We start from the raw sequence: 6,000 nt of genomic DNA on the forward strand, positions 1-6,000 counted from the left end.
TAGTATGTTTTTTAGATCATAAATACCGGTAGTCATAATTTAGAAATAAAAGGGATTTTTCCTAGCCTGATTTTAGCCTCTGATGTGAACGCTCTGTTTCAAGGGGCGTGTCTGCTGTGTGTAACCGGCCTCTGCTGTGATTGGCTGACCTGCTTGCATATGAAATAGCTTCGTATTACATGTGAAACTCTCTCGAATACTTTTACTACAGATATTATACGTTTTTACTATTACAGCTATCGAGATTAACAAATCGTGAGATGTTTTTAAAGTATTTAGATCTATTCCCATCACATAAAATGTTGCCGTGATGAGCATTGAGCAGATGACAGTCTGTTGATCACAAGAATGAAGATCTTATCATTTGCAACGCAGTTTCTGAATATGAAAATAAATATAATGAACAAGACACTCAAAGTACTTATTTAATTCCATTTTAAATAGGCCTATATGTTTATGAATATTTTTTTTTTCTTTACAGATATGTGTTTTTATTTTTAATAAAAAAAAAAAAAAATTACATCAAATAGCCTAGATCGCACTGTCTGAGAGTTTGGGGATATCCACACATAATCTATACACATAAAACATGATATCAGAGTTTTAAAATCAAACATTTTAAAAGAGAACAATACATCACGGTTGTTTAAACCAATGAGCATTAAGCTGTGCCGTCAGCAAGTCGTTTCCCATCATGCTTTTGATCAGCGCAGTCGGTGGAGAGCAACTGCGCGCGACTGCAGAATCCGACACGTGTGCCTTGCGGTCGCGAGACTTTTTTGACTCACGTCAGCATGACATCAGAGCAAGGCGGACCGCACTCGGACACATTTCTAACCGGCATGCATCTCGCGCTGATCACCGGTGATCGGTTCTGCGCAGATTTTGCTCATCTCAAACAAGCCTATTGTTGCTTGGTAGCTCGATCGATATATTTTCAGACGTTCACGCTCTGTATTGGCCCAAGTTTGGGGGGTTGCGGATGACATTGGTTGTTGTGTTAAATCTTACCCAGATACAATAGTGCTATTTTCTGATTGGCTAACAACACCAGACGAACAACACCAGAGGAGACGCGCTTGATTCCTGCCGGTTCCACAGTGAGAGCGGCGCGGCCAGAGTTTTGGGCGCTGCGGCATATTAAATATATTACAAATAGTTCTCTTTCATAGGTTCACTCAACGCTGCGGAAAGCGCAGTGGGATATCCTCTGGATGTGCCGATTGTCTGAAGCCCTATAGAATCACGCCAATCCATTGGCTGATGGCGCTCGCGCAAAGCTGGCTCCGCCCCGACGCTCTTACGTCGTAGCATGATGTACGCGCGCGCGCCATCTTCTCCTCAGATTTCTCTGCCTTCACGAAGCGGTCACATCTCGCCCTTCGTGCGGTTTTTCTGAGCCCGAATTCTTCAATTCAACTTCAGCTTTCGTCTCGACACTTCAGCGACTGGTATAAGTGGAACTCTGTTCTCCTTACAGTGAAGTGTCATGGATTATCGACGCTGCTCTCCGCCATGCGTTCGTTTCATCTCGAACGACGACCCTCACAGTAAGTGTGTTAAATGTATGGGTTTTTCGCATGCGCGTGAGGCTGTATTAGGATTGTCGAAATGTAAATTTTGTGACAATCTCCTTCTCAAAACCCTCCGCTCTAGACTCGCGGTTTTTGAGAAGGAGACATTCGTTTCCCCCCGTCGCGCTCCCGAGACTGCTGAGGCCTCTCGTGGATCCGCGGCCTGGGGTTCGGATGCTGAGCTCGAGGATATTGAGTATGAGCAGACGGGCCTCGCCCTTTCTCTCCCTCCCTCTCCCGAGCACGCACGCGGCGCGGTTGAATTCGCGCATGATTATTTATGTCCCAGCCCGGGAGCCCGCGAATCGGTTTCTTTCGGTCTGGATGACGTTATTTACACTGCAGCCTCCGACTCCGAGGATTTCGGGCCTGCTCTGGCTGATGACGTTATCCCGCCTAGCGGCCAGGACGCGCGGCCTACTCCGGCCTACACTGAGCTTATTGAGGTGCTGTCGCGCGCTACAGAGAAGCTCTCTATTGACTGGCCTGATGAGCCCCGCGAGTCTCAATCGTCCAAACTCGACGAGAGGTTCCTACGTGGCCCTAATTCTAGGCCAGAGCGAAGAAAGCTGCCCTTTTTCAGCGATCTGCATCACGAGATCTCCAGATCCTGGAAGCAGCCATTCTCCGCACGCCTAACTAATGCGGCAGCCGCTGACTTCACCAACCTTGTTGGTTTTGTGGAGCAGGGTTATTCCGCTATTCCAGCGGTCGAGGACACGCTGGCTAACCACCTCGCCCCGTCGTCTGCACCGTCTTGGAAGGCGCGTCCCCTTCTTCCTTCCAAGGCTTGTAGGACTACTTCCTCCCTTATTGGGAAGTCTTACATGGCGGCTGGTCAGGCAGGCATGGCCCTGCATACCATGGCCATCCTTCAAGCCTACCAAGCGGACGTCTTGAAGGACATGGATGAAGGAGAGGGACTGACGCCCGAAGCTGTCAAAGAGCTTCGCAAAGCCACAGATCTGGCCCTAAGAGCCACCAAGCACACTGCTCGGGCTGTAGGTCGCTCTATGGCGGGCTCGGTTGCTGCAGAGCGCCACCTCTGGTTGAATCTCACGGAGATCCGAGACGAGGATAAGAGTTTCCTCCTGGATGCCCCTATCTCCCACTCAGGTCTTTTCGGGGAGGCGGTCAACACGGTGGTTGACAAGTTCCGCGCCGCTAAGTCTCAGTCGGCCGCGTTCAGGCAGTTTATGCCCAGGAGGGTCAGAGGGCCCAGTGACTCCAATCCTCCCCCTTCTCAAACCCGAGAACGCTCTGCTCATAGGGCTGAGTTCCCTACTAGCAGGAGTGACCCGGCTCGCCACCCACCAACTACTGTCTGGGGAGCCCGAGGTCGTCCATTTCCTCGCCAGCGCCCTCACAAGCGCCTTCAGCTGAAGCGGTCCAACAAATCGGCCGCTCCAGCCTCCTCGAGCTGTTCCTGACCCGCAGGGCAGGAAGAGGAGAGCCTCATCAGATCTACGAGGTTGGGACAGACCGCGCAAGCGTTTCTGCCCTCCTCCAGCCGGCTCTCCTCATCAGATCTACGAGGTTGGGACAGACCGCGCAAGCGTTTCTGCCCTCCTCCAGCCGGCTCTCCTCATCCAACCCTGTCACCTTCGCCACCCAGCGTGTTTCGAAGTGCAGGTCCTGTTTCACTCTCTTCACCCAGTCCGGCGCAGGAGGAAGGAGACGCATCTTGCTTTCTCCCCTCGTTCCCGGTGCACGTTACACCCGCCAATCGCTTCCTCAGAGGCACAGTTCTTTTTCCTCTGGAGCAGGCGGACCCAGTTACTTCTATCCAGGTGGTGGTACCCCCCAATACGTGTCAGGACGCCAAGCGCTCTCCTCCACGGTCAACCGCGCCTCCCCATGGAAACCAGCGCGACACCCTACCTCAGGTATGTCCCTTGCACTGCAACACTCCTCTGCCTCTATCACATTTCGTTCAAGAATGGGAGCGTTTACCAGGGGTATCGCCTTGGATCCTTCGCACAGTTCGGCTCGGCTACACGCTTCAGTTTTGTCGCAACCCCCCCTGCTTCAACGGGGTCTTTCCTACTGTAGTCGACAGCGCCGCTCAGGCTTCTGTACTACAGCAGGAGATTTCATCCCTTCTGCTGAAGGGGGCGATAGAAGAGATTCCTTCGGGGGAAGTCGAACAGGGCTTCTACAGCCGTTACTTCCTGGTCCCGAAGAAGGGGGGCGGCCTGCGGCCGATACTAGATCTTCGCCGGTTGAATTTCTCTCTTTACAAAGGTAAATTCAAAATGTTGACGCTGAAGGCCATCATATCTCATATCCGGCGGGGGGACTGGTTCGTGACGGTAGACCTCAAGGATGCTTATTTCCACATCCAGGTCGTACGGCGACACAGGAAGTTCCTCAGGTTCGCCTTTGGAGGGAAAGCGTACCAGTACAGGGTCCTCCCCTTTGGCCTCGCTCTAGCGCCAAGGACGTTCACAAAGTGTATGGATGCTGCTCTGGCCCCGCTGCGGCTCCAGGGCATCCATATACTCAACTACCTGGACGATTGGCTCCTTTTAGCCCACTCCAGAGAGTTGGTGACTCACCACAGGGACATTGTCCTCCGTCATATTCAGTCTCTCGGTTTGAGGCTGAATACGGAGAAGAGCGTTCTTACTCCAGCTCAGAACACGGTTTTCTTGGGGGTATGCATGGACTCCGTTCTTATGCAGGCCCGTTTGGCTCCTGCACGGATTTCCAGTCTGGTGACATGTCTGTCCCGTTTCGCACTAGGCCAGCATGTTTCCGTGAGCACCTGCCGCAGACTTCTGGGCCTTATGGCCGCGGCCTCCCCTGTGCTACCTCTGGGGCTGCTCCACATGAGACCTTTTTCTGTGGTGGATGAAGCTCTCAGGGGCTCGGCCCACGGGGCCAGCCTTTCGCCTATTGAAGGTGTCGCGCAGTTGCTTTCGCGCCCTGTCAATCTGGCGGGACCCCCTCTTCCTTCAGAAAGGAGTCGGTATGGGTGCGGTATTCCGTCGCCAGATGGTTACGACGGATGCCTCTCTGACCGGCTGGGGAGCGGTTTTCGAGGGCAGGCCAGCGTGTGGGGTTTGGACTGGCGAGACCCTCTCGTGGCACATAAACAGCTTGGAGCTGAGGGCTGTCTTCCTGGCTCTTTGCCACTTTCTCCCTTTCCTCGAAGGACACCATGTCATTGTCAGAACGGACAATATGGCAGTAGTGTCCCATGTAAACAGACAGGGGGGTTCACGATCGCGCACCCTAGACAGGCATGCGCGTCACCTTCTCCTGTGGTCCCAGGACAAGTTCCTCTCTCTGAGAGCAGTTCATGTCCCAGGGATTCTGAACCTCGCAGCAGATTTTCTGTCGAGGCAGAAGCTCAGGTCTGGGGAATGGATGTTGAACCGCCAGTCGGTGGCCCTGATCTGGGAGGTGTTCGGAAAAGCGGAAGTGGACCTCTTTGCATCTCAGGAGTCGTCCCAATGCCCGCTTTGGTTCTCTCTGAGCCCTCCAGCTCCATTGGGGATAGATGCGTTCGCCCACCCTTGGCCGATGCAGAAACTCTATGCCTTCCCGCCCATCAAGCTGATCCAGGCGGTTCTGTCCAGAGTGAGGGAGAGCGGAGTCCGCCTCCTTCTGGTAGCCCCATTCTGGCCGTCCCAGCCATGGTTTTCGGAGCTGATCCCTCTGTTGGAATCCTCCCCCTGGGAGATACCGGTCAGGGAGGACCTGCTTTCCCAGCTTCAGGGCAGGATATGGCATCCTCGCCCCGACATTTGGAAGCTGTACGTTTGGCCTATCAGAGGCCGTTAGCTTTAAGCTTTGATCTCCCAACCGACGTTCAGGAGACTATTGCGAATGCTAGAGCCCCTTCGACGAGGAGGCTATATTCCTCCAAGTGGAGGGTGTTCGAGGCGTGGTGCTTAGCACATGATAGGAACCCAGTTAGCTGCCCAGTAGGCTCAGTGCTGGAATTCCTGCAGGAAAAGTTTGCTTCCGGAGCGGCCGCTACCACTCTCAGAGTGTATGTCGCAGCTATTGCTGCTCATAGAGAATCGGATGAGATTCCCTTGGGGAAACTGAGGTTAGTTTCGGCCTTCATGCGTGGGGTTAGGCGCCTGAAACCGGCTCGCCCCCCTAGTGTTCCCTCGTGGGACCTGTCAGTCGTCCTGGAGGGTTTGACAGAGGCTCCCTTCGAGCCCTTGGAGTCAGCTCCTGAGCGGATTCTGACTCTTAAGGTTGCTCTTTTGTTAGCTTTATCTTCACTGAAGCGGATAGGGGATTTGCAGGCTCTCTCTATTAGTGAGTCATGCTTGGACTTCGCTCCTGGCCTGGTTAGGGTTACCTTGAGGCCGAGGTCGGGGTATGTACCCAAGGTTCTTTCCACGGCGTTCCGCTCTCAGGTTGTTAACCTTAATGCTTTCCACCCTCCTCCTTTTGCCTCTGAGGA

This window comes from Rhinichthys klamathensis, unplaced genomic scaffold (assembly GCF_029890125.1).
Source record: "Rhinichthys klamathensis goyatoka isolate OS25496 unplaced genomic scaffold, OSU_Roscu_1.1 h1tg000103l_1, whole genome shotgun sequence".
Classification (NCBI taxonomy): domain Eukaryota; kingdom Metazoa; phylum Chordata; class Actinopteri; order Cypriniformes; family Leuciscidae; genus Rhinichthys; species Rhinichthys klamathensis.